The sequence below is a fragment of the Oryx dammah genome, unplaced genomic scaffold (genome assembly GCF_014754425.2).
Source record: "Oryx dammah isolate SB20612 unplaced genomic scaffold, SCBI_Odam_1.1 HiC_scaffold_11, whole genome shotgun sequence".
Lineage (NCBI taxonomy): Eukaryota > Metazoa > Chordata > Mammalia > Artiodactyla > Bovidae > Oryx > Oryx dammah.
This window is the reverse complement of record NW_024070195.1, coordinates 18,368,805-18,394,028: the sequence shown is the minus strand read 5'-3', so window position 1 is coordinate 18,394,028 and position 25,224 is coordinate 18,368,805.

The following is a 25,224-nucleotide window of genomic DNA, read 5'->3' as shown; positions in this document are numbered from 1 at the left end:
TATCCTAACTTTCAAGTTTCAGCTGCATGGCAGCCCCTGACTCTGATCCATGATTCTTCCATTAAGAATAGCTCTCTTTGCCCTCAGGAAGAAAGCTGGGTGACTGAGATTTGGTAATCATCTCCTGTATATCCCTTCTCTTAAAAATCTTAGTCCTCTTCAGTGTCTGCAAACTATTGTTTTATGTATATTGTTCAATTTTTATGGTTGTTTATGGAGTAGCTGGTCTTCCCTGGTTGCTCAGATGGTAAAGAATCACGGAGACTCGGGTTCGATCCTTGGGTGGAGAAGGGAATGGCTACCCACTCCAGTATTCTTGTCTGGAGAATCCCATAGACAGAGAAGCTTGGTGGGCTATAGTCTATGTGGTTGCAAAGAATCGGACATGGCTGAGTGACTAACACTTTTACTTCACTTCGTGAGTAGTTAAGTTTTATATCAGCTGTTTCTGAAAATTTTTTCTTGAGTATGGACTTACTTATAAGACTACCATCACCTTGCCCACCATTTCTGTCATTATCTTATTCTGTTTTGTTTTAATAACCTGCATCACTATCTTGAATTATCTCAATTATTTACTTGCTTCTTTCTTTCTTTATTCTTTGTCTGTCTTCCCTACTGAAAGCTTTATGAGCTCCATCTGCATGGATTATGAGATCTAATCTGTCTTGTTACATGCTATAGCTCCAGCAGCTAACAAAATGTCTGGCATGTAGGAGACAATAAAGAAACATTTGTTAATTGTTCATTATTTTATTTCGATGACTATATTACTGTCCGAACCTGGATAAATAGCTAACTTCCAGATCTGTCATATCCATGTATTGATGACAAAGGAAAAATACTTGTTTTTTTTTTAATCTTCTCATTTCGTATTAAAGCATTTTATATGAGGGATTAAATTTTCTTGAAATGTATAAACACATATTTTTATTTTAAAAAATGAATTAAAGGATCCTTGCACAACAAGCCTGTATCTATTCTATAATATGAAGCATCTCTTTAACTTCATAGCTAACACTTTGTATTTTAGTTTTTTTACCTCCCTCAAATTTGGGAAAACATAAAATAGCTTTGTGAAGGCTGTCTGGAAATTTGCTGTTACTATTCTCCCCTGTGCTTTGTTTGTTGTATCTTTGCACATGTGCAAAGATTTGTAGATGAAACGCTGTACAGATTGTTTGGCTGAAAATATAAGACCTCACTGGCTGGCAGAGGGGAATAATAAATCAGTGATATTAAAATTTTCTTACAATGTATTTCTATGTCAGAAAGATACAAGTACAAAATAAAGACCCTTTCCATTGAGAGAACGCTCCTAGATCAGTATGCGGCTAGAAATTTTATTAGGAAACATGCATCTTTTGGTAATAAAAGTTGTTAGTAAAAAACAGATAGCACAGATTAGTTTGTTCTGTTCTTTTTTCTGGAAGAAAAAGTTCCTGGAACAGAGTCCTTACGAGTAGAGCTACGTGGAATTGCTGAGAAAGGCTGCTGCTGCTGCTGCCGCTGCTAAGTCGCTTTAGTCGTGTCCAACTCTGTGCGACCCCATAGACAGCAGCCCACCAGGCTCCCCTGTCCCTGGGATTCTCCAGGCAAGAACACTGGAGTGGGTTGCCATTTCCTTCTCCAATGAATGAAAGTGAAAAGTGAAAGTGAAGTCGTTCAGTCGTGTCCGACTCTTTGCAACCTCATGGACTGCAGCCTACCAAGCTCCTTCTTCCATGGGATTTTCCAGGCAAGAGTACTGGAGTGGGGTGCCATTGATAAGTGCAGATGAATGATAAGGAATGTAAAGCTCCCTTTTAGAGGAGCAATTCATTAAATGGAGGGGCCTTGGATACTGAATGGTGGAAAAGGTATTGAGATATAAATAATGGAATGCAATATAGCATAATGCTTACAAATTTAGGTTATGGTATGGAATGGACGGTTTTGGTGGCATTGAAGAACCTATAAAAGAGAAAAATGGCTTAATATCTTGAACTCCCAACTCAAGACTAAGATGGGGAAAGAGAAAGCTTTATGGTAAGCATAAAGGAAAGGCAAATATGAATGACTGAGATAAGAAAGACCTTATTTTATTTTTCTTTTTAACTATGTTTTAAGTTAGGGCATTTGTTGGGAAGATAAGGCCCTTGAAGCTTATGATGCAGATATATGGAAATATTCAGAAAAGAATGAGGCATTTCAACCCTTTAATCTAAATGAAATCTATTTGTTACTGGAAGTATCACCTTCTGCCCCTCCCTGGAGTCAACCATTCTTCATATAAAACACTGGGACTGTTGACTTGTAATCAAAATGACATCAGTTCTTCTAAGAATCCTCATCCACAGTGCTCTTTCACCTAAAAATGTGACTTTTTGTGGCCCCTTGAGAACAGTATTAAGAGCCGTTATAATCAGCATGAAATAATTCACATAATTATTCCTCTCCAGCTCTCGAAGCCCCAAAATACCAACATGAAGACAGTAATCACTGTGGTTACTTGATTTTCTTCTTTCCAAAAAATGTTGATATTTATCAAAGACATGAAGGTTTTTTAAGAAAAGGAATTCGATATAATATTGATTATAATCCCAACTGTAACTTCAGAAGCATATCCTACATTCTTCACAATTTAATGCATTAATTTTAATTGAGAATTAATCTCACTTTGACCATGAATAGCCTAATCAAGGGTGAATTTCCAAAAGGTGAAGAGGGAAGCAGTTACTTGTTCCTCCTTGAAATATAGCCTAATGACTTGCAGTTAAGGTGATTCCCTTGGTTTATTTTGTGGAATATTTCAACCACACACTGTGGGTACACAAAACAGAATTTCCCTATGAAATGCTTACAAAGAATCTTGCATATCATAAACAAATAAGTTGAAGAGACCAAATTCATGAGATGATAAATTATAATAAATGTCTTTATGCAAGAAACTTCCTTGTTATTTTAAATTTACCTTTGAAATATTTGGGTACAATGTCAATTCTTTGCTCAAAATTATTTTTTTCTGATGTATACAAGAAATAGAATGTAGTTATCCAAATACAAACAAGCAAGAAGGAATATATTAGAATTAATAAATGAATGTGCATTGCCTTGAGGTCTTTTGAAAAGCCTCTGTAAAGCTGATAAAATATGTATTTATTAATTCATATTTTTTCATTTAACAACATATTTATTGAGCCCTTTATATATTTTGGAGATATTTAGAAATAAATAAAGCATAGATTCAAGTTTCAAGGACTTCAGACTAATAAAAGAGACAAATGTATACATGTAAGTATAAAATGGATAAAGTAATAGATGCTATGAAAGAAAAAATCTGTTTTTCTGGACATCCATAACTTTTTTTATTAATTAATTTGTTTTTTATTGAAGGATAATTGCTTTACAGAATTTTTCTGTTTTCTGTCAAATCTCAACATGAACCAGTCATAGGTCCATAACTTTTTATACTTTGTTGAAGGAGTCAGGCTACCACTTCTTGAATAAGAAGAAAGTTAATTTCAAAAGAAAAGATATATTTAGCTACATAAAATGAAACTTTTATAAATGAATTAACAAAGAGGCAGAAGGCAAATAAAGTAATGGAAACTATTTACAATGACTTGATAAGAGGATTTATAACAATGTTATGTAAATATCTTTTATAGTTAAGCAAATACTAAAAACATCACTAAACTTAACAAAAGATATAAACAAAAGTTCACTGACAAGTTTCAGCCTATAAAATTAAACTTATCAACGAATCAATACAGCTACATAATACAGCTCTTTGCTTATGAAAACAATATAGATGTTCTTGATAAAAGATTGTACTCAGTGTTGACAAAGATGGGATGATGTAAGTACCTCTGGGTGAGTGTGAATTCCTATAATATTTAAGAAAATATTTTAAATATCTACTTGGAGTATAAATTTTTTATATCCAGCAATTATGTCTGTTTCCTATATATCCTAGGAATTAATTATGAATATGGTCAGATTTGGTTTTATATACAAGCATGTTTAATACAGAAGTGTTTATAAGTGAATGATCAGAGGAAACCTTAGTGTTTAACCATAGAGGACATGTTCACATCAATTCCCTGAAATTCCAGACAGTTATTAGTAATGCATGTGGGCATAGAAAGCAAGGAATAAACCATGCATGGCTGGTAGGGTGCAGCTTCATTTCTGTATCTGATGACAAGGCCTTAGAATGTGCCCCACAGCTTTCTTCCACCACACATTTTGTTTTCTTCCCCATCAACCAAGGATCTCAGTCAGTTGGTGTTCTGTTACTTAGATGGATGATCCCGATTTCATTTCTGGAGGGTGTGAATCCTCAGTAGGTGTTCTTTTTTTTGGAAAAGAAGTTGTTGTGATCCTCCATTTACTTTTATCCTTGGACATGAAAGTACTAAGAGATACCCAAGGAAACCTTGGCTTCTGTGTGTAGTTCTCTTGCCTAATTTCCTTGCTTATTAGGGTCAATCATCCTAACCAGTAATATAAAGCATGCTTTTTGTCTGTAGGTAGGTTCAGTGGCTTGTAGAACTGAAATGATCAGATAACAGCTTTCACTCTCAATTTATTAGAAGCCTTCTTGCTGTCCCACAGAGAGAGCATTGCCTTGCTGGAAAAATAGACAACCAAAGCAGAAGAATTCAGAATTCCATGGAGAGGAATGAGAAACTGTGAATGGATGGTGTGAGGATGAGAGGAGCCACTTCCATCCCCTGATTCTTGGAGCCATGAATTCAGCAATAGGAGAGACAGCACTATCCTAATAATGGGAGAAAATTCAGTCTCTTTGGAGTGTGTTGGTACATCTCTGCCCAGAACACATGTGCCACCAGAAGCTTTTATGTATGAAGAGGTGGCCATCTCTCCATGCAGAATAATTTGAAGGGTTCTGATAGGAAATAGGAAAGAGGTTTTGATGGGAATACATAACTAAGGGGAAAACCATTATTTCTATCATAAATGATTTTCCTATTCGCTTCTTTATATACAGATGTGTAGAAACCTGGCTTCAGGTTACACCCATGTCTACTTCCTTTGCCTGGCTCAAGTAGTAATTGCTTGTATGTGTTCTAAGTTCACCATTTCTCCCCTCTCTATCAAATATTGAATATGTTCTTTTTCTAATACGTGAACTACCATTCAGAAGTGCTGGAATTGGATTTAGTGTCAACAGACCAGAAAATTCTTGTGTTATAACTGAGTCATATGTGTCCATATAATCTTTGAGATACAGTACTACTTTTCTGTCTAAACTCCTTCTTCCTGTTTATAAAATGGCATTGTCTCTGAGATAATGATCCAACTTCTATTTCTACTCTACATAGAATTTACTTGATCTGGTACTTCAGTTTTTCTCTTGTGGTTGAACTCAGTTGTGCACCTAGTTCTGATACAGCCTAGCAGCTGCCCGGTCTTCATCCAAATTATTGGATTCATTGCTTCATTTCTCTCTAGGTGGAGTACTGCAGTGAATGAACCCGTCTTTCAAAATCTGTTCCTAACTTGCTTAACTTCCTGCAGTACTTACAACCTTGAATTTTCCAGTGCTGTCTGCATTGGCTAGATCTGCCTTTGCCTTACCATACTCAAATTTTAGCTCATCAGCAAGATACTTTACTTTAGAAATGTCCCTTCTGCAACATGTTTTGCTTCTCTGATCTGAAGTTTCTTCCCAAATGAAAGCAGAACACACTAACCAAAGAAATGATTTGCTTAATGTACACCTTGTCCTGCACTAAGCCATGTTTATTAAATAGTCCATCTTATTTCAAAATTAAAGAACCCTGGCATTAATGTTTAAGTCTTAGTTTTCTAGCTCTTAAATTTGCTCAACATTTAGATTCTCCTTTGCCCAAATATGGCTATGCCATATGACTTGACATAATTTCTCTTTACAGCACAATCTTTGAAATATTTTCTGGCTGATACATAGTCAATGTTTTCCCATCATTTGTGAGACATAATACAGAGCTGCTAAAACTAATTATCTGTTAGGTGATGTCTCATCGCATACTTGAAAGGTGCAAAAAGATTAGCATGTTTAAATTAAATCAGATCTATTCATAGAAGATTAATTATTTAGCTTGCCAACAAGAAGTCATTATATTAATAATGTAATGAACAAAGAAAAGTGCTTCTATAAGAAAGAATGATAGTGAATGATACTTTGCCAAAACATCAGAATATGGTAAAAGAAAGCAATGACAATATTTATAGATGTTGTCTAGATAAAAATTTTAAAAAAGAGTAGGTCTCAATTATTATACCATTACCCAACTATTAATTTTAATAATTCTGTAAAGAGCTCATATTCAGATATCATTGGTATATGTAAATGATGTCAGAAGACTAAGTCTACATTGAGAGTATGCCAGACATTTGTCATCACTTTCATTAGAATGCACTATAGGCTGTCAGTTGTCATGACCCAGAAGATGAAGCGCTTGTAACCTTTCCCAGAGCTTGAAAACTCATCATGAGTTCATCCATGTGACTGTACTTAGATATATGAAATGATATAAGATGTACCACTAAAAACATGTTGTAACAATCTGACAGCCCTGAAAACAAATATGTCAGTAGCACAGGTGAGAGAAAAGGAAAAAATAACATCACAACTATATTGGAGAAAGGAAGAGGAAGACAAATTACTCTTATGTTAAACACATTGAAAAATTAGTCATTGTCTTTTATAAGATTAAGTTTAAACTGAATTTAACTTACGTTCTCTACTAAATTTTTAGTGCAGAAATTTTAGGAAAGTATAAAGAAGAAATTTAAAATTACCTCTATTCTCATATCTTTGAAGATATTTTCTTTCTTCTGTTTTGTAAGATGTTATAAATAATTTTATTTGAGGAAGTAGTTATATTTTTCCAGAAAATTTGTTTGATATTACATTATGAACACTTTGTTAGGTTATAAAATGTTTTGAAAAATGTCATTAATAATGACACTATGACATTTCAAAATTATTGAACACTTAAGTTTTCTCCAAACATTTTCTATTAAAACTCTTTTACTTTAAACATCTTTATATGTAAACCTATCCATATTCAAGTTATTTCTCTAAGATTAAAGCCCAGAAATATAATTATTGACATTAAAATGCTATCATTGTTTTTGTTCGGGGCCTCTCAGGTGGAGCTAGTGGTGAAGATCCTGTCTGTCAGTGCAGGAGATGTAAGAGATGGCAGTTCAATCCCTGGGTTAGAAAGATACCCTGGAGGAGAGCGTGGCAATCCATTCTAGTATTCTTGCCTGGAGAATCCCAGGGACAGAGGAACCTGGCAGGCTATAGTCCATAGGTTCACAAAGAGTCGGACACAACTGAAGCAACTTAGCACACAAAACATTGTTGTTGTTCAGTTGCTAAGCTGTGTCTGACACTTTGCAACCCCATGGACAGCAGCACTCCAGACTCAACTCTTCTCCACTATCTCCTGGAGTTTGCTCAAATTCATGTCCATTGAGTTGGTGATGCTATCTAACCATCTTATTCTCTGCTGCCCCTTCTCCTTTTACATTCAATCTTTCCCAGCATCAGGGTCTTTTCCAGTGAATCAGCTCTTCACATCAGGTGGCCAAAGTAATGAAGCTTCAGCTTCAGTATCAGTCCTTCCAATGAATATTCAGGATTGATTTCCTTTAGGGTTGACTGGTTTGATCTCCTTGCAGTCTGCAGGACTCTCAAGAGTCTTCTCCAGCACCATTTCAAAAGCATCAGTTCTTTGGCACTCAGTCTTCTTTATGGTCCAACTCTCACATCAGTACGGGACTACTGGAAAAACCATAGCTTTAAGTATATGGACCTTTATTAACAAAGTGACATCACTCTGATTTTTAATGCAGTGTCTAGGTTTGTCATAGCTTTTCTTCCAAGGAGTAAGCATCTTTTAATTTCATGGCTGCAGTCACCATCTACAGTGATTTCGGAGCCCAAGAAAGTAAAATCTGCCACTGCTTCCACTTTTCCCCCATCTATTTGCCTTGAGGTGGTGGGACTCGATGCTGTGATCTCAGTTTTCACTCTTCTCTTTCACCCTCATCAAGATACCTCTTGACAAAAGTGAGTTTCCAGGCCAAGATTCATAGGGGATGGTAACTCAGGAACTTGAGTACCATAGCTGGGGTTGTGTTTTTACTGGGAGTATTTGCTAATTATGAGAAAGGCAGTTGCGAGCCAGAGTTCTTGAACAGTTTCCGCTGCCTCTTAGGCTTAGATAAAAGACTTGGCTGAGAAATACAGCAGAAAAATAGTATCTAAAATAAAAGTAATTTATATCTGAATAGAAAAATATAAAAATTACAGAACTGAAAATAAAATAGAAATTAAAAACACAATGGGTAAGCTTGATAGCACATTAGATATAGCTGAAGAGATTGTGCATGAAAAGGAAACTAAGTTTAAGAAAATACTTAGATTGAAATATTAAGAAGTGGATGGAAAATATAGAAGAGAATGTAAGCCTTATTGATTCAAGTTATTTAGGAAGAGCTCTGTCCATAAATTAACTGACCATTAAGCTAACTGAGAAAAGACTTTAGTGAGTGCACGAGATAAAGAATGAAGGCTTTGCAGAATTCATACACAAAAGTTACCATGGAAACAATTACCACTACCACCAATAAATCATAACCACCAACAGATTATGGGTCAGAGAGAATTCTAATATCCAGAGTTTCACCACTACATTATTTTAAATGAATAGTTTCAGTCAGTCAGTCAGTCATTTCAGTTGCTCAGTCGTGTCCAACTCTTTGAGACCCCATGAATTGCCGCATGTGAGGCCTCCCTGTCCATCACCAACTCCTGGAGTTTACTCAAACTCATTTCCTTCGAGTCGGTGATGCCATCCAGTCATCTCAGCCTCTGTCGTCCTGTTCTCCTCCTGCCCCCAATCCCTCCCAGCATCAGGGTCTTTTCCAATGAGTCAACTCTTCACATGAGGTGGCCAAAGTACTGGAGCTTCAGCTTTAGTATCATTCCTTTCAAAGAACACCCAGGGCTGATCTCCTTTAGAATGGACTGGTTGGATCTCCTTGCAGTCCAAGGGACTCTCAAAAGTCTTCTCCAACACCACAGTTCAAAAGCATCAATTCTTTGGCACTCAGCTTTCTTCACAGTCCAATTCTCACATCCATACATGACCACTGGAAAAACCATAGCCTTGAGACCCCCATAAATGAGATATGAAAACAGGAAAGTATCTGATAAAGAGAGAGGGGAAGCAGTCAGTAGAAATTTTTCCAGAAAAAGCTTAGACACTGAATTTACTAGACAAAAAATTTTAAATTGGCTATTATAAACATGTCAGAGAATTAAAGCAGACCACATCTAAACAATTAAAGGAAAGGAAGCATAGGAATGGATGAGCTGTGCAAATAATTGAACTTTTGTCTCAGTTCCAAATCCATCCTTATCTGTTTTTTGATTCTGGGGCCGGTACTTTAACCAAACCACATTTCTCCTTTGCCAGTTGGTTTCCCCTTGTTCTCTGTCAATTAGGGCTTAAGGTGAGACAATGTGACTGGAGAAGGGCGGAGACTTGATACTTCCTGTGCCTGTCACCATCACATGAATGGTTTCTCACCTTGGCAGTGGCAGTTCATTCAAATAGTAGTTTCAAATAGTAGTTCATTCAAATAGTTCACTGAAATTCATTCAAATGGTTCATTCAAATTGATTTCAGGTTGCCAGAACCAGACTTCTGAGAGATGCCAGTACCAGTTGGCTGAAGCCCCTCTCTTAGAAGTCTGGGTCCCAGCTCCATGGGACCATCTCCTGCAGTACCAGTTAGTTACCAGACAGCATCTCTGCCCCAGAAGTACAAGTCCTTTTTGCTCAGGTCCCCTTCATTCCCTCAGCTTCATCCTATAGTAACTGCTTCTGTGATTCCTTAGCATCTTTTATTACAAGTAGTAGGAGTAATAGTAGAAGCCATACATTTTATGTTCTCTGATCTCTGGTTGAAAATTGTTAATATTAAATAACTTTGTTAAATTAATTGCACAGGTTTCTATCTCCAAGCTTGACTGATACAGAAATTCCTTGCTTTTCCAGATAATCCCCTAAATATAAGAGCCACGTTCCTAAGTGTGTATCGAATAACCACCTCTTCTAGTTGCTTAGATTTTACATGCAAATCATTCCAAAGCCTATAATCACAGATTCACCAATCACTTTCCCCAGAGAGATGTCTCATTTAATCATGTCATTGTCTCCTATTGTAAAAGTCAGAGCTCATGTGCCATGTCTTATATACTTAGATAATTTCTCAACACCAAAATAAATTTGATTAACCAAATGCCCTTTCCCTGATTATAGTAGATGACAGAGAGCTGTAATAAGTTCCTGAAAGCACCTCTAAGGAAAGCAAGGCTAATTCCTGTGGTTTGCTTTTGGACTAAATAGCTATTATAGTAGGTGCTTTGGTGGTTAAGAAAAATTAATTATTTGTTCTTGTTTTAAGTGCTTATGAAGACAACCATAAGCTTTTAGAAACCTCAGAAAAATATTTACTAATTACATTTTAAAAAGTAAGATACTTGAAATACTCCTGTGATAAATAGCAAAACAAAATGATTGCATATATAACTGTGAAAATAATATTTTTGCATGATATTGGCTCCCATTTTCTTCTCCTATAAACATTTGTCTTGTACTATCAATTTTAAAATAAAAAATAGGTTTTTTTTTTTTAAGTCGTTCAGTCATGTCCAACTCTTTGCGACCCCATGGACTGTAGCCTACCAGCCTTCTCCGTCCATGGGATTTTCCAGGCAAGAATACTGGAGTGGGTTACCATTTCCTTCTCCAGGGGATCTTCCCAACCCAGGGCTCGAACCCAGGTCTCCCACATTGGAGGCAGGCGCTTTAACCTCTGAGTTTAGCAGAATGTATTTGAGATGGTTACATATTTTTTTCAAGGAAATTTATATCCGACTTAATAATAATTTAAGGGCTTCCCTAGTGGCTCAGATGGTAAAGAATCCGCTTGCAATGCAGGAGACCTGGGTTCAATCCCTAGGTCAGGGAGATCCCCTGGAGAAGAGAATGGAAACCCATTCCAGTATTCTTGCCTGGAGAATTCCATGGACAAAGGAGCCTGGCAGGCTACAGTCCATGGGGTCACAAAGAGTTGGACATGACTGAGCAACTAATATTACTACTGATAATTATTTAGCCAAAGTTTGAGGATTATTATTTAAGATCCTCAAAATTTCACCCTTGTATTGTTATATCATATATGATAGGTGGGAAATTCTTAAAGTTTTTATTATTGACACAAATTATATAGAGTTAATTCTAGACATTTTCAGAAGAAGAGTAGTTATGATTCAGGCTCTAGTTCATTTTCAATTGTTTCTCAGCAAAGTGGAACAAGTTTATTCTAATTTAATATATACAGCGCAAATACAATAAAGATAGATTTTTGGGAAATAGAGCTTGCTACATTGGACTACAAAATCCCCTGGGAGTGAGACTGGCATAGATTTCTGTGGTCAGTCTTTTGCATCTTCCTAGTTTCCACTGTTGAGAAGGTACTGAAGAATTCCACTTTGTGGCTTATTAGAAACATGATAAACATTTCCCGATGTTAAAATATAGCCACAGGCTTACTATGTGCTCTCTTTTTCCCTGAAACAGTAAATGCTACCTGTTGGTGTTGAATCACTTATGAAATATAAGAAATATAAAAGCCTTTCTACATACTTAACTTGCAGAAATACAGGGCATTTAATTTCATTTATGATACTCTTAAAGAGATAAAATAGTCATAAAGTTAAGATATATACTTATAGAATATATTGTATGTGCTTACAAAGGCAGAAGGAATTTGACCTTTAAACAAATATATCCTTCAAGAGGGTGAGATCCATATGTATAAAAATATTAAATGATATTTAAAATGATGGTGTAATAGTTGAACAGAATTTGTATAAATTTTCCTCCTTTGTTTATCTAGTAGTCCATTTTCCAGAATAGGAGAACATTAGTTTGATTTATTTCACTTTATGTTGTTGTTTTAGTCACTAAAGCATGTCTAACTCTTTTGTGACCCCATGGATTGTAGCCTGCCAGGCTCCTTCTGTCCATGGGATTCCCAGGCAAGAATATTGGAGTGGGTTGCCACTGGGGTTCTTTACCCATGAGCCACTGGAGAAGCCCTTATTTCACTTTATACTTACTAGTATTATGAGTAGTAAGAATTTATGACATAATATGGTGTATGCATGTATTTGTATTGTATGTGTATGTATATGGTGTGTATATGTATATTTGTATGTGTGTGTATGTAGTACATATAAATTTATATGTATATATATAAATTTTCTACCAGGAAATTTATTTGCCTAATATTCCAGTGTATCAATATTACATAATTCCTTTAATATCTGTTTATGAAATTTCACTGTTTTTAGTCTTTTTTTCCTATTCAGTTCAGTTCAGTTGCTCAGTCGTGTCCAACTCTTTGCGACCCCATGGACTGCAGCATGCCAGGCTTCCCTGTCAATTCTTATTTTCCTCTTAAGATACTATAATCAAATATTTTTCCCATTTGTAAGATTATCTTGAAGATGGATCTCAGAATTGAAATGACTGGGTCATAATTTTAAATTATGATGGATTGTCACAGCAGTCCATAATATTACATACTACTGATTTCCTTATCAGGGCATACTCTTTTAGTTCAACAGGTTACTGAATGTTTATTATGTACAAAGCATTGGCATTTAAAAACTTTTCCCAAGAAAGTTATTCATCTTTTAACTTTGTTAATGATGTTTTTCATCATAGATTTTCTGTTAAGTATTTTATGACTTAAAGTCATGCTTTGATACCATTTAATTACTTTTATTCAAAACTTTTTATTTTAAAATAATACTCCCAAGACCCCTTTTGGAATTTGAATGGTTTCCATTTTACCAAGCAGAATTTGATCCATTTGGAATCAATTTTGTATGGAACTTTAACATAGAAATCCAGCTTAATTTTTCTTCCAAATGATTAGATTTTCAAAGTGTGCATTTATATAGTATGCTTTACTCACTGATTTGAAATGCCATATTTATTATATACAACTAGATTCCCTATATTTTGGGATCTGGATTCTCTTATCTTCTTTTATTTACTCATTTCTCTGTCAGTTTTAGACTGCTGGAAGCAATGTAAGTTTATGAAAGTATTTTAATGCTTTTCAAGGCTTGTCCTTTCTTATTATTCTTCATTTTCAGGATTCTTCTGTCTATATTCTCAAGCTTATTTTTTCATGGAGATATCTCCCCCCTGCCGCAACCCATACTGAGTAGTTTAAATAACACCAGAAATATACGTTCTTTGAAAGTTTAAAAATTATCAGCTTTGAGGTCATCTAGACCTGGTGCTATTCTTGGACATAGCTCTTTAGAATATTTGTGTGTGTGTGTGCATGTGTTTGTTTTAAAGCAAATTTTATCATTTATAACTTCCTTAAATATATCCTATTTATCCAAAATTTCAAAAAGATGCATCAAGTTGAGGAATATATTCTCATAAATTTTTATGTTATTTGTTTATTAACTCACTTTAAACTTTGATCTATGTTTTTTATTTGACTTTATTCTCTCTCTTTCTGGATTTTGCTAACTCCTTTAAATTGAGGGCATTTCAAAGTGCTGCTTTTTAGTTTAATTATTCAGACAATTGTTTTCTAAACAGTATATTATAAAATGTATTTTTTATTTCATGTATTGCCTTTTCCTCATTTCTTGATTTCAATAGATAAATTACTTTTTAAAAGATTTTAGAAATTTCTAGTAGAGATTACCTATGCACTTGAAAATAATATGGAATTGTTATTGTGCATACAGTTCTACAAATATTAGGTAAATTTGGCTGATTTTATTGTTTGGGTCTCTATTTTTTTACTGACTTTCTATCTATTTTTTCTGTCAGTTACTCAGGGATGAGTTGTTGAAGTCTCCTTAATGAATTAACCCTGTAACCAGTATAAAATGTCTCTCTTTATTCCTTCAATAGTTTTAGTCCCGAAGTATTGTTTATCTGTTGTTAATATGGTCACTTCAGGTTTGTTATGATTAGTGTTTGCAGAGTATAACTTTCTCATAATTTTACTTTTAATCTATCTCTGTCTTTATATTTAAAATGTTTTCCTGTAGACAGGCCTTTAAAAAAAATCAACACACTCTGTCTTTGTATTGGTGTGTTCAAATACTTATATATAATTTTACTAGTATTATCAATTTGACTGCTATTGTATCTGCCTCTTTGCTATTTGTCTTCTGATTGTACCATCTATTCTTTATTACTTTTTTCAGTCTTTGCCAGCTGTCTCTTATTTTAACTGTTTTTCAGTATCCCATATTATCACCATTGTTAGCTAATTTTTATGCTGGTATTTTTATTATTTGGGCTTCCCAGGTGACTTTAGGGGTAAAGAACCCTCCTGCCAATGCAGGAGACATAAGAGACATGGGTTCTATCCCTGGGTCGGGAAGATCCCCTGGAGTAGGAAATGGCAACCCACTCCAGTATTCTTGCCCTGGAAATCCCATGGACAGAAGATCCTGGCGGGTTGTGAATCCATGGGGCCGCAAAGAGTTGGACACAACTAAACACATGTTTTACAGTACTCTTGGGAAGTTATTTTTAAGCTACCATTTTTAGTAATAGCTCTAGCTTCTGCGAAATATATCTCTAACTTCTTATAGTCTACCTACAGCTAATATAATAACAATTTCTCATATAATGTATAACCCTCACAATATTATAATTCCATTCCCCCATCCTATTTATTTTGCCACACATTTTACTTTTTCATATGTATATAATCCCCTTAATACATGTTATAGTTTTTGTTTTAAACTCTCAGCTTTATTTTAGAGAATATAAAATAGGAAAAAAAGTTTTATATTTATCTTTACTTTTACCACTTCTAAAACTCTTCTTTATGTAGATCCAAGCCACTGTCTGATACTATACTTCTGCTTCAAGAACTTTAACACTTGTCATTCAAGTATTCTGACAGTAAATTCTCTCGGCTCTAAACTTCTGTTGTTTGAAAAATCATTTTCTTCTCATTTTTAAACGATATTTTTGCTGAATATAAAATTCTATGTTTATAGTGTTTTCCACCCCTCTGTTTAGCACTTTGAACAGGTCATTCTATTGCCTTCTGGCATGTGTATTTGTACTTGTGAAGTTTAGTTATATATGTTTTTGATCCTTTGTATAAATGTTATCCCCTCTACTTCACCTGGATTCTTTAAAGCTTTTCTCTTTATTTCTGATTTTCAAAATGTTTGTCATACTATGCCTCAGCATGATTTTATTATGATTTATTGAGCTTTGAGTCTGTCAATTTATAAAGCTTATATTTCCAAAAGTTTCAGCCATTAATTTTTCAAATACTGTTCTTTCTACCTGTCTTTCTTCTGGGACTCCAACTATGCATTTATTAGACTGCTTGGTTTGTCCCATAGGTCACTGTATTTTTCTATGATTCATTTTAGACAGCTTCTTTGGCTCTATCTTCATGTATTTTGATCATCTGTCTTATCTAATCGATTAATATCATCAGTGAATATTCCTAATGTATTTGTTCTTCAATTGTAGGAAGTTTTATCTGATACTCATTCATAGTTTCCATTTCTAGTCAAGATGATGCTTTCTTTTAAATTCAGGAGGGCATTTATAATAGCTTTTCCAGTGTTCTTTGCTTCTAATTTCTTGTCTCTGTCATTTTATACTTCTGTTTCCTTTGACTTCTATGGGCTTCCCAGATGACCCTAGTGGTAGAGAATCTGCTTGCCAGTGCAGGAAATGCAAGAGACTTGGGTTCCTCCCTGGGTTGGGATGATGCCCTGGAGAAGGAAGTGGCTACCCACTCCAGTATGCTTGTCTAGAGAATCTCATGGACAGAGGAGCCTGGCCAGCTACAGTCCCTGGGATCCCATAGAGTCAGACATGAGTGAGCATGTGTTCACTGCACTGCATCTGCCTTCTACATATGGATTAGATTTTTCTGCTTATTTTATGACTGGGATATTTTTTTTTTCATCCTGGAATTTACAGTTTCACTTATTTGATTGCCAGGATTTGATGTATGCTATGAATTGAATTGTGTCCCCTCCTCCCCAAAATTCATATACTGAAGTCCTAACCTAGGTACGTAACCCCCAGTACCTCAGAATGTGACCTTATTTGGAAATAGGGTCATTACAGATATAAATACATGGTTAAGATGAGGTAATACTGAAGTAGAATGAACCCCTAATTCAATATTACTTTTGTCCTTATAATAGGAGGGAATTTGGTTATGGTTTATATATAGGAAGAATATTATGTGGACATGGATATGACTATCCACAATGCTAGGAAAGGGTCTTGGAACAGAGCCTCCCCTTACAGCCCTCAGAAACAACCAAGCCTACTGACACCTTGGTCTAAGACTTCCAGAACTGTGAGACAATACATTTCTGTTGCATCAGTCAGTTCAGTTCAGTTGTTCATTCGTGTCCAGCTCTTTTGCAACCTGTGGACTGCAGCACGCCAGACTTCCCTGTCCATCACCAACTCCCAGAGCTTGCTCAAACTCATGTCCATGGAGTTGGTGATGCCAACTAACCATCTCATCCTCTGTCATCCCCTTCTCCTGCCTTCAGTCTTTCCCAGCATCAGGGGCATTTCCAGTGAGTCAGTTCTTCACATTAGGTGGCCAAAGTACTGGAGTTTCAGCTTCAGCATCAGTTCTTTCAATGAATATTCAGGACTGATTTCCTTCAGGATAGACCCCCACTACTTTGTAGTACTTTCTTACCCCAGCCCAGCAAACTAATGTAGTGTATTCTATTAAAGATCCTTGGCATTTGTTCTGGAAGTCAGTTAAGTTACTTGAAAACTGGTTTGATCATTTTCAGAAGTGTGTTTAATCTTAGTTAGGGCAAATTTGGAATAACCTTTACACTAGTGCTAGCTCAGCTCCACTGCCAAGGCATGACTTCCTAGTTGATTCTACTGAGGGCTCTTGGTATTAACAAAGACTCTCCACTCTTAGAACTCAAACATATCTTGGAACTGTGTGGCTTGGGAACCGTTCGGCTCACAGCTCACCAATTTACTGTGTAGCTGAATGGAGTCTACTCTGTGCCTATCAAAGGGGAAAAGTTGAGTATTCAGCAATAGACTCACAGGGAACTCAGCTTCTTGAAGCTCTTTCATTATACAGTGTTAATCCTGGTATTACATATTGCAAATTCTATCTACTTCAGCCTTCCTAGACTCTTAGATTTGTTTTATCACTTAGTGATAAGTTTTAAAGTATCAGTAACAGTTGATATTTTGAATTAAAGGTCTAATTGACTATGAACTAACTGTAATTTATTCTTATTATTGCTTTATCACTTAAACCCCCAATAATCTTAGAACATATTGTTAAGTGTAATATGCATAGATGTAGGTAGTTAATAGTCCATTGTACTCTTCAAAGTTTGTATATTTTCTGAGTATTTCTTTTAGTTTCATGTTCAAGTGATATTAAATAAAACTAAATTATTGTTCTTCCTCAATCCTAGGAATTAGTGTCAAGCAGTGATGATTTGATCCAAGTTTCATTTCCTGCAGTTATCAATTTTTCTCTGTTTAATCTCATGAGGATACAGCTCAACTCTGCAGCTGTATTTGAGGTTTGGCATTCAAATCTTCAAGAAGTGATAAATGGAAGCAACCTGGCAAGGAGTATGAAGAGTGATTAAGAGACTGACTTATTGGACTGGGATATATATTTCCATTCCTAAATTATTAGATTAGAAGCAGGAGATAAGATAGAGCATAAAAATAGATAGAGCTAAAAATCTAGGAATTTAAGGAGTTATGTAGAACTGTGAAAGGAAGTAAAACAAAAAATACCAGGTTGAAACTAAGATAGATATGAATTGGATAGAAGAGAAATGTTTTGAGCTGAAGATCTGCAGGTCTTTAAATTCATAGAGCAAAAACCAAATAAATGTGTATTATTACTTAATGAATCCCTATCTCTACTGATAGGCTGGTTAGACCTTTAAGTATTGAATGGCATCGTTTAGAACCATTGATTACTAGGAGGGGTGTGATGTGATATCCTGTGCATGAACAGAAAAATCACCAAAATTCATTTCATTTATGGACCACAAGAACTATCCTACAGACCCTTCAAACTTCAAAATCAATCTGCTTATGCTCTATTAGGAGAAATATTTTTAAACTTGCTTAATTAACTGCCAGTGGTTGTATTAAGATCATTAAAAGATTGTACTACTGACTCATTTGTAGATGTGGATGGTCACTATGAAAACTTACATTTATTATAACTTCATTAACTAGCTCGTGAAATATCTCTAAGTTAGAAATAGTTCTTTGATGGATTATTTCTCTAATGGCTGAGGCTTAGTTTTTGTTTCTCCCATATTCACACACACACATATTTGTTATAGAGGTGATAGAATCGTAGTGTGAAAGGACCGTAGAGATCATCTAGTTAAATGGTATTCCATAATTTGGGCTTCCATGGTGGCTCCGTGGTAAAGAATCTGCTGCCAATGCAGAAGATGTTGGTCTGATCCTGGGCTGGAAAGATACCCTGGAGAAGGAAATGGCAACCCACTCCAGTATTTTGCCTGGGAAATCCCATGGACAGTGAAGCCTGGTGGGCTACAGTCCATGGGGTTGCAATGAGTCAGCCATGACTTAGTGACTAAACAACAACAATTCCATAATTTAACAAATTTAAAAAAATAAGAAAGAGATCCTTTGGCGACAGTTACATAACTAGCATGAGGTAGGATCAAGTCTAGTCTCAATCCAACCACCTTTGAGCTATATCCTGTACACTTTGATGTTTTTTTTTAAATTTATTTTTTATTTTACTTTACAATTCTGTATTGGTTTTGCCATACATTGACATGAATCCACCACGGGTGTACATGTGTTCCCAAACATGAACCCCCCTCCCACTCCCCTCCCCACAACATCTCTCTGGGTCATCGCTGCGTACCAGCCCCAAGCGTGCCATATCCTGCATTGGACATAGACTGGCAATTCGATTCTTACATGATATTATACATGTTTCAATGCCATTCTCCCAAATCATCTCACCCTCTCCCTCTCCCACTGAGTCCAAAAGTCCACTATACACATCTGTGTCTTTTTTGCTGTCCTGCATACAGGGTCATCTTTGCCATCTTTCTAAATTCCATATGTATGTGTTAGTATACTGTATTGGCCAGAAAGAAAAACACTTTGATGTTTTTTAATGACCTAAAAAGATCATGGAGAAGGGCATGGCAACCCACTCCAGTATTCTTGCCTGGAGAATTCCATGGACAGAGAAACCTGGTGGGCTACAGTCCGTAGAGTCACAAAGAGTCAGACTTGACTGAAGTGACTCACACACACTCAAAGATCAAGGATTCTGACTGCACATAGTGTTGATATTATTATTCAGTTGCTAATATATGTCACAAAAAGATCAGACATGAGTGATCCACTAAACAAAAATATGGCTAAATTTACTGATGTGTGATAGATTTATTGATACTATAATATAGCATGGACATATTCTCTGTTGTAGATGTTGCCTGCTTGGCTTCTTCAGCTCAGTTCAGTTCAGTCGCTCAGTCGTGTCCAACTCTTTGCGACCCCATGAATCACTGCACACCAGGCCTCCCTGTCCATCACCATCTCCCGGAGTTCACTCAGACTCACGTCCGTCGAGTCCATGATGCCATCCAGCCATCTCATCCTCAGTCGTCCCTTTCTCCTCCTGCCCCCAATCCCTCCCAGCATCAGAGTCTTTTTCCAATGAGTCAACTCTTCGCATGAAGTGGCCAAAGTACTGGAGCTTCAGCTTTAGCATCATTCCTTCCAAAGAAATCCCAGGGCTGATCTCCTTCAGAATGGACTGGTTGGATCTCCTTGCAGTCCAAGGGACTCTCAAGAGTCTTCTCCAACACCACAGTTCGAAAGCATCAATTCTTTGGCGCTCAGCCTTCTTCACAGTCCAACTCTCACATCCATACATGACCACAGGAAAAACCATAGCCTTGACTAGACGGACCTCAGTCGGCAGAGTAAAGTCTCTGCTTTTGAATATACTATCTAGGTTGGTCATAACTTTTCTTCCAAGGAGTAAGCGTCTTTTAATTTCATGGCTGCAGTCACCATCTGCAGTGATTTTGGAGCCCAGAAAAATAAAGTCTGCCACTGTTTCCACTGTTTCCCCATCTATTTCCCATGAAGTCATGGGACTAGTGTGCTATTTATTTGCTCTATAGGCTGTGAGAATCATTTCTTCATGTGGAGAAACCTCTTTTCTGGTAACTACACCCTGAATTGGTGCATTGGTTATACCAAAGCTATAGAATGATGCCATATTGCTTGAAGTTTTTCCATTAGACCAACAGAGGAGTTCATGACTCAGCCCTCCTGATGTTACCTCTCTGTGTCAGCCTATTTTTGAATAGTCATTGCTTAAGAATAAAGCCCTTATTTATACCCTATACTTGTCCAGTTTTGATGAAAATTTTTATTCAAAAGGCATTATTTGGGGTGTACAGAAATATTGATGTTCATTGCTATCAATATATTTTCATAAATCCTGTCTCTTCATTTATGCTATATGATTATAAATTATTCTAATAACTTGCTAAAATTTGGATGTGTAAGTTTGAGGCAGAGCCAACACCAAGTGGTTCTAGACATTTAGTGACATAACTTTGACTTGGAGGAGGACTTTAAAACTGAGCAAGGTTGGCCAGGCTCCTATATTTCATAGCGAAGTTCATAAAATATTATGCTATCACCTTGGTATTAGTTTTTGCTTATTTTCTTCCAACTGGATCCAGATTTCACAAAATCCAATATAGAAAAGCAAATATAATTATGAAACACATAAATTAGGGGGTAATTATTTGCATGACAGACTCATTCTTAGCCTCTCAGTGTGAAGTCCATCTGTGACAGGGGATTCTTTCATGTAAATGCTAGCATTTATGAACTTAGATACAGATTATGAATTATTTGACAGGCTGAGTATTTGATTGTTTGGGAGATGATCATAAATAGGGAAAAAAACTCAATGTAAGACTTTAATATAATTCTAAACTGATGAAAGAATAATCGGAAAAAAAAATTCCCTGAAATTTTAACATGTCATTGGGAGAATGACATTTTAACATGTCACTGGATGTGATTTAACAGATCATATAATGTTTTATGAATAAAATTAAAAATAGTATCTCTAAATATTGATAACACTAGTGAAGCTACTGCAGACTGAGTTATAGTTGCGGGGGGCAACAAACACCAGGGAGCCAGATAAATATAGATTAAAAAGAAGAAAAGTTAGAAATAATATACTTCCTTTGTTGAGTACTATACTAATAAGTAAATGCATAAACATTAGAATTTTATATTACATAACTCTACTGTTAAATACAAGATTCTGCTGATCTTGCAAGAATCCTCACCTTAGAGGTGTACCTCGTTACACTCAGGTGCCTTTCCAAATCACTAGAGTCGTGACTCACAGTCTATTCTGCTATTCACGAAGTAGTAGCCTCCTCATTGTCTCTTCAGTGTAATAAAAATAGAGAACCTGGCTCTGAATATGTGCAGAAAATACTGATTTACTTATACTAAGTGTGTTTTCTGTCTATACAGTAGAGTAGTGAATAACAGTTGCGTGACTTACTTTATCATATAATCCAAAAATCTTTGAATTAATTAGGTAAATTCTTCAGTCAGTTTAGTTGTTCAGTTGTGTCCAACTCTTTGTGACCCCATGGACTGCAGCACGCCAGGCTTTCCTATATGTCACCAACACCTGGAGCTTGCTCAAACTCATGTCCACCGAGTTGGTGATGCCATCCAATCATCTCATCCTCTGTCGTCCCCTTCTCCTCCTGCCTTCAATCTTTCCCAGCACCAGGGTCTTTTCCAATGAGTCTGCTCTTTGCATCAGGTGGCCCAAGTATTGGAGTTTCAGCTTCAGCATCAGTCCTTTCAATGAACACCCAGGATTGATTTCCTTTAGGATGGATGGACTGGTTGGATCTCCTTGCAGTCCAAGGGACTCTCAAGAGTCTTCTCCAACACCACAGTTCAAAAGCATCAATTCTTTGGCCCTCAGCTTTCTTTATGGTCCAACTCTCACATCCATACATGACTAATGGAAAAGCCATAGCTTTGACTAGATGGACCTTTGTCGGCAAAGCAATGTCTCTACTAATATTCTGTCTAGATTTGTCAAAGTTTTTCTTCCAAGGAGCAAGTGTCTTAATTTCATGGCTGCAGTCTCCATCTGCAGTGATTTTGGAGTCTAAGAAAATAGTCTTTCACTATTTCCATTGTTTCCCCATCTATTTGCCGTGAAGTAATGGGGCCAGATGCCATGATCTTCGTTTTTTGAATGTTGAGTTTTAAGCCAGCTTTTTCACTCTTCTCTTTCACTTACATCAAGAGGCTCTTTAGCTCCTCTTCACTTTCTGCTGTAAGGGTAGTGTCATCTGCATGCTGCTGCTGCTGCTGCTAAGTCGCTTCAGTCGTGTCTGACTCTGTGCGACCCCATAGACCGCATCCCACCATGCTCCCCTGTCCCTGGGATTCTCTAGGCAAGAACACTGGAGTGGGTTTCCATTTCCTTCTCTAATGCATGAAAGTGAAAAGGGAAAGTGAAGTCACTCAGTCGTGTCTGACTCTTTGCGATCCCATGGACTGCAGCCTACCAAGCTTCTCTGTCCATGGGATTTTCCAGGCAAGAGTACTGGAGTGGGGTGCCATTGCCTTCTCCGGTCATCTACATATCTAAGGTTATTGATATTTCTCCCTGCAATCTTGATTCCAGCTTGTGCTTCATCCAGCCCAGCATTTCACATGATCTATTTCACGGTGGCTCAGATGGTAAAGCGTCTGCCTACAATGTGGGAGACCCGGCTTCGATCCCTGGGTTGGGAAGATTCTCTGGAGAAGGAAATGGCAACCCACTCCAGTACTCTTGTCTGGAAAATCCCATGGACGGTGGAGCCTGGTAGGCTACTGTCTATAGGGTTGCAAAGAGTCGGACTCGACTGAGCAACTTCACTTTCACTTTCACTCTGCATATAAGTTAAATAAGCAGGGTGACATTATACAGCCTTGATGTACTCCTTTCCCAGTTTCAAACCAGTCTTGTTCCATGCCTGGTTCTAACTATTGCTTCTTGACCTGTATACAGGTTTCTCAGGAGGCAGGTAAGATGGTTTGGTATTCCCATCTCTTTAAGAATTTTCCACAGTTTGTTGTGATTCACACAATCAATCAAAATCGGATCCAAAATCAGATATACACAGTCAAACGGCGGGCTCAAAACTTTGTGTGCACCAGGACCCAGAGATCCCACAGGAGACTGAGCCAGACCTGCATTTGAGTGTTTGAGTGTCTCCTGTGGAGGCATGGGTCAGCAGTGGCCTGCCACGGGGACAGGAGCTCTGGCTGCATCAGACCTGGGAGGCATGGCGTGTGGCATAAGTCATCTTGGAGGAGATCACCATTAGCCCCATCATAGAGTAGATGACCCACAAACAGGAGAACAATTAGACCAAAGAAGTTCTTGCACTGTTATAAAAGTTCTAGGACCCACAACAGATTTCCCAACCAGGGGATTTGGCAAAGGGACTGGGGAGCTCCAGGGAATTTGACTTTGGAGGCCAGTGGGATTTGATTGTAGAACTTCCACAAGACTGGGGAAACAGACACTTGGTGGGCACAAACATAACCTTGTGCATATAAGGACCCTGGAGAAAGGAGCAGTGACCCCACAAGAGACTGAGCCAGACTTTTCTGTGAGTGTCCAGGAGTCTCTGGCGGATGCTTGGGTTGTCAGCTGCCTGCCACAGGGTCAGGGGCATGGAATACAACAATGGTGACATAAGTCCTTTTGAAGGAGGTTGCCATTACAACAGGGAAGGAACACAGCCCTGCCCATCAACAGAAAATTGGATTAAAGATTTACTAAGCACGCCCCTGTCCATCAGAACAAGACCCAGATTCCCCCACAATCAGTCCCTCCCATCAGGAAGCTTCCATAAGCCTCTTATCCTTATCCATCAGAGGGCTGACAGAATGAAGACCACAATCACAGAAAACTAACCAATCTGATCACATGGATCACAGACTTGTCTAACTAATGAAACTGTGAGCCAAGCCATGTAGGGTCACCCAAGATGGGCAGGTCATAGTGGAGAGTTCTGGCAAAATGTGGTCCACTGGAGAAGGGAATGGCAAACCACTTCAGTATTCTTGCCTTGAGGACCCCATGAACAGTATGAAAAGGCAAAAAGAGAAGACACTGAAAGATGAACTCCCCAGGCTGGTAGGTGCCCAGCATGCTACTGGAGAAGGGTGGAGAAATAATTCCAGAAAGAACGAAATGATGGAGCCAAAATAGAAAAAACACTCAGCTGTGATTGTGGCTGGGGATGGAAGTGAAGTCTGATGCTGTAGAGAACAATACTGCATAGGAACCTGGCCTGTTAGGTCCATGAATCAAGGTAAATTGGAAGTGGTCAAACAGGAGATGGCAAGAGTGAACATCGGCATTTTAGGAATCAGTGAACTAAAATGGACCAGAATGGGCAAATTTAATTCAGGTAAATTCTTAAAAGTGGATAATTTTTAAAATCAGTTTATTCAATTTGACTGTCTACACTTACATAGACCATTACTTCTTTTACAGTAGAGGCCTCTGTAAGGCAATACAAAGAACAAGGGTTTTCTAACATTGAAAATGTGGATAAATCAGCTTTTACACTTTGACGATCTATAAAAAGGAGGCAATGTTATCTATTTTGCACATGTTCCAAGGTTTAAAAAATTAGTGCACGAAGAGACACTTAACACATTGTATGATTTGTAGTGGACACTCAATGGAAACTGAGTACATTATTTAATGTGCTAGTAATAATATTATTACTATTAAAATAGTAGTTCTCAAACTTGTCTTCTCCAAGGAGCCATCGAATTACCTTCTCTTTCTGGACTCCATGGTTTGGAATTTCATCAGTAAAAACTACTTTTATGAACTACTGACTGGTTAGTTTTTAATATTTAAAAGTCAGTGCTATTCACAACTCTTAAATAGAGATTCTAATGAACACTGATTAAGTGGGTAATCAGAGTGAATTAGTATGTAAGAAAGTGAA